General features: G+C 42.5%; 1 long non-coding RNA gene across 1 annotated transcript; it reads left to right on the forward strand.

Annotated features, from left to right (window-relative positions):
• Positions 1-372: 372 nt before the first annotated feature.
• Positions 373-6,115, forward strand: LOC135098052 (uncharacterized). The gene is made up of 4 exons (XR_010266516.1): positions 373-784; positions 1,331-1,441; positions 3,485-3,938; positions 4,178-6,115. It is a non-coding gene; the product is annotated as an uncharacterized LOC135098052 (long non-coding RNA).
• Positions 6,116-9,280: the final 3,165 nt, after the last annotated feature.

The raw sequence follows: 9,280 nt of genomic DNA on the forward strand, positions 1-9,280 counted from the left end.
CAGCCATGTTCGTCCCGTTGTCTGTACTAACAAGTCAATGGTAAATAATGGCAAATCTAGTCGAGCTCCGTTCGCGTAGCCATGCGCTTGGAGGCATCCCCAACACTTCACTCTGCTTCTTTCCACTTTGACCAAGAACGGTCTGAAGTAATCCACTCCAGTTGACGAGAATGGTGCCAGCAGGGGGGTTACTCGGTCCTTAGGCAGGTGTGTTTGTCGGTGTAGTTGAGGAGTCCTGTTGTTGCGACAGTTTGGAGGAATCCAATAATTGTGACGTAACATGCTCCCATCCTATTGTGTCAACTGTCAAGTTCTCATGCACTCTTGTAGAATGTTTTGTAATATGATCTCTCCGTAAGTTTTTTTTTTTGTTTTTTTTGTTTTTTTGTGAATCAGATTCTGATGAAACTTTTCTCTCACATTCTTTCTCTCCATTTTTTTTCTCCATTTTCTTTCTCGGTTTTCGTTTTTGCTGATTAATCTTTTAAAGGTTTGAAGCGAGAGAGCAGGATACCGAGAGAACAATATTTAATTAAGAAAGGATAGTTAGTGTACATGCGTGCCTGTGGGTGGTATAGTCCTGTAGCAGTCTGAAGGTCATCCTGTCATCCACATCCTCCTTTTTACTGTCCTCCTTTAGGGATTCTTGCTTCTTGCACGTAAACGTATTGTCTTCACTTACTTCCTCATTCTTTCTTCGTCTTGACGGTACTTGTCTTGCTCTCCGTCACACGCCGCCTCCTCGCCACCACGGCTGCTGTTGGTGCTGCCGGCAACTTCATTGGTGAGTTTCAAGGCAAAGCTTTCTCTTTTTCCCGTATTCTTCACCGCTCTTTTAGGCTGCCATCTTCCCCCCCCCCCCTCTCTCTCTCTCTCTCTCTCTCTCTCTCTCTCTCTCTCTCTCTCTCTCTCTCTCTCTCTCTCTCTCTCTCTCTCTCTCTCTCCTCTCTCTCACTTTTCTTTTGAGTTACTGTAACTTTACAAAGATTTAAAAGCCTTCATATTTATGCATTTTATGATTGTGTAAATTTCTTGTACATTTTTTGTTCGGTTTCAGATTCCAACCAGATTTTCATGTTTTTTTTTCAACCTTTTTCTCCATTTTCCCTTCTCTTTTCACTCCAGGTTGTTTTAATTTTTAAGGCTTTGAAGAGAGAACAAGATGCTGATAGAATAATGTGTGTGTGTGTGTGTGTGTGTGTGTGTGTGTGTGTGTGTGTTTGTGTGTGTTTGACGAGTATTGTGTGTTTGACGAGTATTGTGTATTTGCTTATTGTTTTCTACTATTTTTGGTTTTCTCTTTTGACGTTCCATTTTTTTTTTTTTTCAGTTACCTGTCGAACTTCATTGCAGTCCTCGCCGTTGCATTCCCACATGCATCGCTGTCATGGCACCCTGGCACCTACAGCCACAACTGCTGCTGTCTTTTATCCTGTAACAGGTGATGTGTACCAGTTCATTCGTTATTCCGCAAGCGATGTTTTTTTTTTAAATAATCGCAATTTTCCGAAAGAATGACTATTTTCAGCAAAACCGTGGACATTATATATAATCTTTCCCTATTCCTGTGCCTAGATTTATTATTCTCTCCCCTTGCAAGTCTACCACCCCCCATCTCCATCCTTGCCGTGGTATCTTTCAGTTAACTTTCACCTGTGTACTGTGTTTTACTTTTTTTTTTTACCTTTTTCATTGACTTATTGCTGTCTTCTTTTTCTCTCCGTTTTTTTTTTTTTTTTCGCTCCGATAATCATGTTAATTTCCTCACACACTACGGCTCTTTTCTAGCAGCTGTCATTTAGGATTAGGAATATCTACTGGATGGTGTTCTGTCCCTTGGTAGTAAGGAGAGCTGAGTATTATTAACCTACAGTTTTAGCCACAAATATTGCTGATCATTAGTTATATTATGGTGTGGTGTGGTAGTGATGTCAGGCTGCAGTGGTGAAATGTTTTCTTGATGTGGTGGTGGTTACACAAAGGTAGTGAGAGATAATGAATGGTACAGTGATACACACAAGGTACAGTCGGCTTTAAAATGAAACGCACTTTCTTTACCTCTATTTCCACCAATATTTCTAGCCTCTTACCATGTCAACTCCAAGTTTATTAGGAGGCGTAAATATGATTGGTTGGAAGTCTGAAGCTTCCTGTACATGCGGTAAAGGTAATAATGTGAATGACTGGTGATGATGAGTGGAGAAAGGTGGCGATAGATGAGGATGGTGGTGATATTATTCAGTGAGTGAAGAAAAGGTTGACGCATGGTGCTGGAGGTGGCGGGGGGTGTGAGAGTGACAGTGGTGGAGGAGCAGAGGTGATGTGATTGTCAATGATGGGTGCTGGAGTGATGGAGGTCACGGGAGGTTGGATAATGGCGTGATGATTAGTGATGGGAGTAATGGATATGACGTGTTGTGAGGGAATGATGATTAATGATGGGAAGTGATGTGTACTGACAGCCTATTTTTCTTTAGGGCAATATGGGCTTCGGTTCCCTCCCATTGCTTCCTTGCAACCCTGTCTCCTTTCTCATTTACTGAGTTTCACATATTACCGTTACTGGTAATTTAAATTTTCTTTACTCTGAGTTGTGACCTTCGTTCTTTCACTCAATTCAGAGTATCGAATGATAATTTTTACGTAATGAAAAAACAAATTTTCAAGATTCTTATCACTGCAGTCTCTCTCTCTCTCTCTCTCTCTCTCTCTCTCTCTCTCTTCTCTCTCTCTCTCTCTCTCTCTCTCTCGGTATTGTCGATTAAATAAGTCATTGGTAAGCGGCTGTGGTTCGTAAACACTGTTTGAGAGGACAGACTAGGTCCCAGGGGAGGAGAAGAGGGAGAGAGAAAAGAAGGACGGTGTAAGTGCTCTGTACAGAGGATGGAAGGTGAAGCAGAGAATCGACAATACTGAGAGAGAGAGAGAGAGAGAGAGGAGAGAGAGAGAGAGAGAGAGAGAGAGAGAGAGAGAGAGAGAGAGAGAGAGAGAGAACACGTTTCCTGCTTTTCGTTCTTCCTTTGTGTTCCCAGCCAGTCATTACTAGCATCACAGCAACACAACCGGCGGCGTGGTCGTGCTGCTTTTAAATTCCACCGAAAATGCACCGAGGAGACGCGGGAATGTAGGGAAATTGTTTATTTTTGTTAATATTCTCTCTCTCTCTCTCTCTCTCTCTCTCTCTCTCTCTCTCTCTCTCTCTCTCTCTCTCTCTCTCTCTCTCTCTCTCTCTCTCTCTCTCTCTCTCTCTCAGTATTGTCGATTCTCTGCTTCACCTTCCATCCTCTGTACAGAGCACTTACACCGTCATTCTTTTCTCTCTCCCTCTTCTCCTCCCCCGGGACCTAGTCTGTCCTCTCAAACAGTGTTTACGAACCACAGCCACTTGCTTACCAAAGACTTATTTAAAATCGAATTTCTTTCCCCACCTCTTTCCCTATCATTGCTAGTTTTCTTAGCCTAACATGACTTGTTACCCAGCCAGGCGTGTGAGCGGTGTTGTGATCGTCGCCTGGAGGTGTCCATGTTCCGGGAGTCGCTGCCCTTCCAGTCCCCCTCCGCTGTCTGTCTGAGCAACCTGGGTGAAGAGCGGCGGACGCCGCGTTCCATGTTAATGTTTGCTGACCAGCCGTCCTCTCTTATTTTCTCGGTCCTAGCGAGGTGAAGGAGAGACGCTTGCTTCTGCGGCAAACAGAAGCAATCCGCGAGGACGACAGGAAGGTGCGAACGTTTGAGGTGGATGAAAATAATTAATTAATTGCTCAATATGTTGCTGACGAGCAGTCTTCAACGTTCGCACCGTGTCGTCCTCGTGGGTTGCCATCTTAAACGTTTAACCTTCACCACTTTATCAGAAGCCGCCTCCTTTACTAACTAGTAGGGACTGGAGAGGCAAAGAGGACGGGGCTGATCAGCAAACGGATGGAGAAACCAAGAGTGTATGTATGGATAAGTAGTATGGGTTTGTTAGTTCAGCTTGAAAACTTTGTAGTATGCAACGTAATATAGCAGGGTAATAGGCAGGGGGAACAGGTTAAGTTCAAGTTGCCTTTAATGTGAAAACCATAATATGAAGTGAGGTGGAGTTTTATTTCCTGCGTAATTTACAGTAGTAATTAATTATTCACAAAATTCTCCTCGCGAATTCTCAGTTATTCGCTGCTCTCTCGCTTCCCAGATGCCATCTCGTGTCTCCAACCCTACGGGGTAGTTGTAAGCACCGAGCAGAATCAGGGAGCCAAGACGCAAGTATGGGGATAGCCCGCGAATGCCCGGCGATGTCTTTAGTACGAAAACTCTGGGAGGGTGAAGAGGCACGTGGCATTCAGCGGGTGAGAACTCGCATGTTGCTGGAAGACAAGTAAGTGTTGCAACTATGGACATCTACCACCAGAGCGGTAGCCGGCCATTACGAATTACCCACACCATTTTGAGATGAAGAACCGGATCTGCCAAACAACAACAACGAGATGGCGCAGAAACGCTTAAAGGGACAGACGACGCCTCGCTAGGGATTCGGACTTCAGACGACGATATGCAGGAGAGAGAGAACAATTGCTGTTAAAGAGCGATGCCAGCGTCTGAACGTGAAGGACCACGAGGAGTAACCTGGTGCCTGCCTCACCATCCACTCATGAACCCAAACAAACCTGAGAAAGTGAAGGCTTTGTTTGCGCAGCGAAGTACAACAACGTTTCCCTCAAAGACTGAGTGATGCAGGTTCCTGACCTAAAGAGCAAACTGGTGGGTGCCCTTCTGCGTTTCCGAAGTGAACGGATTGCCGAGATGGCTGATGTGAAGGCAATGTTTCTCATCAAGCTGGCGTGACCCCTCTTCACCGAGACTCCTTAAGAGATTCCTTTGGTGGAAAGATGGGAACCTAAGGAGGGTACGGCCTACCGAATGACGGGTAGGTCTTTTTGGGTGTGTATGGAATCCCTCCTGTGCTGCTTACTCATTGCAACGAACTTTGACCGACTGTGAGGAAGAATATGGCATAGCTAGTAGTTACTGAACATGGAGGGGCTTGTACGTGGACAACTTACTTCTTTCAGTACCCTCCACCGAAAAGGCATCCAGATTTACTCGCGATCTTTGGCTCACAAAGAGAGGATTTCTGCTAAGTGGGTTAGTAGTAACCTTAAGGAGACATAGTACAGTACTGTGTCCTACAGAGAGAGACAGGAATAAGAATAGATCTGAGTAAGGACGCACTGGCTACAAAACGGGATCTGGAAAGGGATCAATCAATCAACTAGCTGTGAGGGGAGTACTGAGGGTGAGCAGCTCCGTTCATGACCCTCTTGGACTGGTCAGTCCTGTAATGATTAAGGCGAAGGCGATGATCAATTAAGGCGAAGGCGAAGATCTTTCAGGACGAGTGCAGCCGATAAGGAAGGATGGATGACCCCCTCCTAAATCACCACAGGTCCTAGTTGGTTGGCTTGGCTGGAGGAGTTACCAGGACTGACGGTCTTTCAAGTTCCCTGTTGCTACAGGCGGGAGGACATGGGAGATGTTTTATCACTTACCAACTGCATCATTTCAGATCAAACAGGCTGAGATGGTGATATTAAGAGTTGTTCAAACCACAACGTCCAAAGAGGAGATGAACATCCTAAAGTCAAAGTCAAAGAAAAAAAACTACAGAGGAAACATTCGATCTGTCGAGTGGAACCCTTCATGGGTGAGGGTGGATTTTATACTCCATGTGGACGGCTGGACCATGCACCAATGCCTGCTACAAGTCGGTATCCCATTTCCATGCTCATACGGAGAGAGATCATCATATCACAAAATTGATTCTACAAGAGTGCATGAGGACTTACTTGACAGTTCACGCAGGATGGGAGCATGTTACGTCACACTTACTGGATTCCACACACACCACCTGCCTGAGGACCGAGAGTAACCCCCATGCTGGCACCATTCTCGTCAGCTGGAGTGGATTGCTTCAGACCGTTCTTGGTCAAAGTGGAAAGAAGCAGAGTGAGTGAGTGGGGATGCCTCCACGTGCATGACTACACACATAAGAACATAAGAAATAAGGGAAGCTGCAAGAAGCGACCAGGCTTACACGTGGCAGTCCCTATATGAAATATACCTACCTATTTTCTATTTATTATCCCTATCCATCCATAAACCTGTCTAATCTTCTCTTAAAGCTCTCTAGTGTCCTAGCACTAACGTTGTTAAACTTGATTTACCGAGTCCGTTCCACTCATCTACCACTCTGAGAACCAAACCTAAACCTAAATTTTTCAAGCTTGAACCCATTATTTCTTGTTCTCTACCCTGGTTGCTGATCCTAACAATTTTGCTTATACCACTTAAAAAGACTTACTTTTTAATAAAAGTATCAGGTCCCCTCTTAAAATAAAATCTTTCTAAAGAATGTAAATTTAACAGCTTCAATCTCGCCCCGTAAGGAATACTCCTCATCCCCTGTATCCTTTTAGTCATTCTCCTCTGCACTGATCTATATAAAATACATCTTTCTAAAGAATGTAAATTTAACACAGCTTCAATCTCGCCCCGTAAGGAATACTCCTCATCCCCTGTATCCTTTTAGTCATTCTCCTCTGTACTGATCTATATATATCTAATAGAGACCTATATCACAGTGTAGTCTACATGAGGTCTGACCAGCGAGCGCCAAGTATAAAACTTTAATATCACTTCCGGCCTTCTACTTTTAACACTCCTAAAAATGAATCCTAGTACCCTATTTCACCTGTTTCTCAAGACGGAGTTCAGAGCTATATAACTCCTAAATCTTATCTAAATCTGCCTGCAAGGCGATGGCATCCGATTCTGACCTAATCTTACCTATCTGTGTCAACCGCAAATTTACTAACATCACTACTAATTCCACTATCCAAGTCGTTGATGTATACTATATTAAAAACAACAATGTCCCTAATACTGATGATCCCTGTGGCACCCCACTCGGATTTAGAGCCGTTTATTACAAACAGCTCTCTGTCGCCTGTCGCTTAGCCATGACCTTATCCAGCCTATCACCCTCCCATCTATCCCGTGTGCACTAACCTTTCTCAGGAGCCTCTGATGGGGTACCTTGTCAAAGGCTTTACTAAAGACCAGATATAAGATGTCATAACTATTACCATTATCTGCTGCCTCCTATACTTTACTGTAAAAACTTGACAAGTTTGTCAGGTAAGACTTCCCCCTTCGTGAAGCCATGCTGTGACTGATTTATCAAGTCATGTTTGTCTAAATGTTCCCTAATGTTCCTTGCTATTATTGACTCTAATATTGTACCTACAACTGAAGTTAAGGTTTTATCTCCTTCCTTAGAGATGGGTACTACATTAGCCTGCCTTCACATTACTGGTACCTCACCCGACTCAAGTGATTTCCTAAAGGCAGAAACTAACGGCTCACTAATAAAGTAATCTCTTTGCATTCCTTAAGTACTCTGGGATATATTTCATCAGGTCCTGGTGACTTGAACTTTTTTAGCCTATCTATCTCCTGTTCCACTATCTCCTCAGTTATGGAAATATGTCAGCTTCTCATTCTCGTCTGCTCTAAACACCTGTTCACTATCTGGCATATCCTGCATGTTTTCCTGCGTGAAGACAGTTAAAAAATACTCATTCAGAATCTTACTAATCTCCTCCCCAGAACTAACCAGCTCCCCATCTGCTGCCTTTAATGGACCTATAGTATCCTTATTCTTCGTCCTGGTCCGTCTTCGCCTGGCTACCTTTAATTCATAATTGCCCTTTGCTTTCCTCGTTAACTTCCTGACTGTTCTAACTAATCCATTATATTGTGACCTTAAAACTTCATCACCTGACCTTAATTTCTTATATATATATATATATATATATATATATACTTCTCTTCCGCCCTATATAATGTTTTACCCAGCAGTCATCCATTTAGGGTAATTTTTCTGTGATCTTACTGCTCAATACGAGATATTTGCTAACTGACCTGTATGAACTTTACGAAATGTTTATACAATTCATCTACATTTACTTCACCTAATCCCCTCATCTCGGCCCCTACCATCCTCTCCACTCCCTCCTCTACTCGCCTTGACCTCACCTCTCTCATTTCAGCATGACCTGACATTCCAACACACTCACACTCCCCCCTTCCTCTTTGCTCCGCCCCTTCCGGACACATCTTCCCTCCTCTTGTCCTACACCCTCACGCCTCACCTCACCTCTCTCATCCTGCCTTATCTCTCTGAACTCCGTCCCTGACCTGACCTCACCCTGCATCCTTTGCCAGTCCACTCCTTGGAGGTACCTTTTTAATTCTTCAAAATCTGCTCTCCTAAAGTCAGGTATTTTACTAGTGTTTTTGCTTCTAAAAGTTTCTTCCCATTCTAAATTGTACCTAATTTCCCTATGGTCACTGTTACCTAGCTGTCCTCCAACCTCTACCTGCGTGACTGCTTCCTCCCTGTTAGTAAGAATTAAATCTTGAATATTATTCCCCCTTGTGTGTTCTACGACTACCTTTTTTAAAAAATTATACTGAATTACCTTAACTTAGTAGTATTATTAATTATTATTAATATTATTATTATTATTATTATTATTATCATTATTATTGTTATTATTATTATTATTATTATCGTTATTATTGTTGTCATTTCGTTAGTAATTGGTATGTAATTATATAATTGTGTTTTGGTCTTTAGGTTTTCCTCTATTCTCTCTCTCTCTCTCTCTCTCTCTCTCTCTCTCTCTCTCTCTCTCTCTCTCTCTCTCTCTCTCTCTCTCTCTCTCTCTCTCTGTTTTTTCGTAATTAATGATATTTTTCAGCTACCATATTTTAACGAACACCCAGAATATAAAAAGATTACTGAACTCAGTAATAATAATGAAAACTCCAGAAAACTTCCACGAAATTTTACAAACGGGGCCAAAAAAAAAATCATTATATCGAAATGGAAAACACAGCCAGACTAGATTATATTACATATTCTGAATACAAAAGTTTATTTTACTTTACAGATAAGTAAAGAAAACACACATTCCTCACCCTATAAAAGAAATATTTTTTTTTAAATCCGCCAGCTGATCCACATCAAATTTGAAAATACGAGCTGTTAGACAAGGTTTTATTGGATATCATTACTGGTGATATATTTCTTATATTTTTTTAAGTCTTAAATTAGATACTAAATCAATCCTAGGCGTGCCAAAAAGAAAAATGAAAAATAATACAATACCGAGTGTTATGTTTATCCACAAACAACAACAACGGCTACTGCAGATTTTGTTGCAAATTGTAA

Source organism: Scylla paramamosain, unplaced genomic scaffold (genome assembly GCF_035594125.1).
Source record: "Scylla paramamosain isolate STU-SP2022 unplaced genomic scaffold, ASM3559412v1 Contig42, whole genome shotgun sequence".
Taxonomy (NCBI): domain Eukaryota; kingdom Metazoa; phylum Arthropoda; class Malacostraca; order Decapoda; family Portunidae; genus Scylla; species Scylla paramamosain.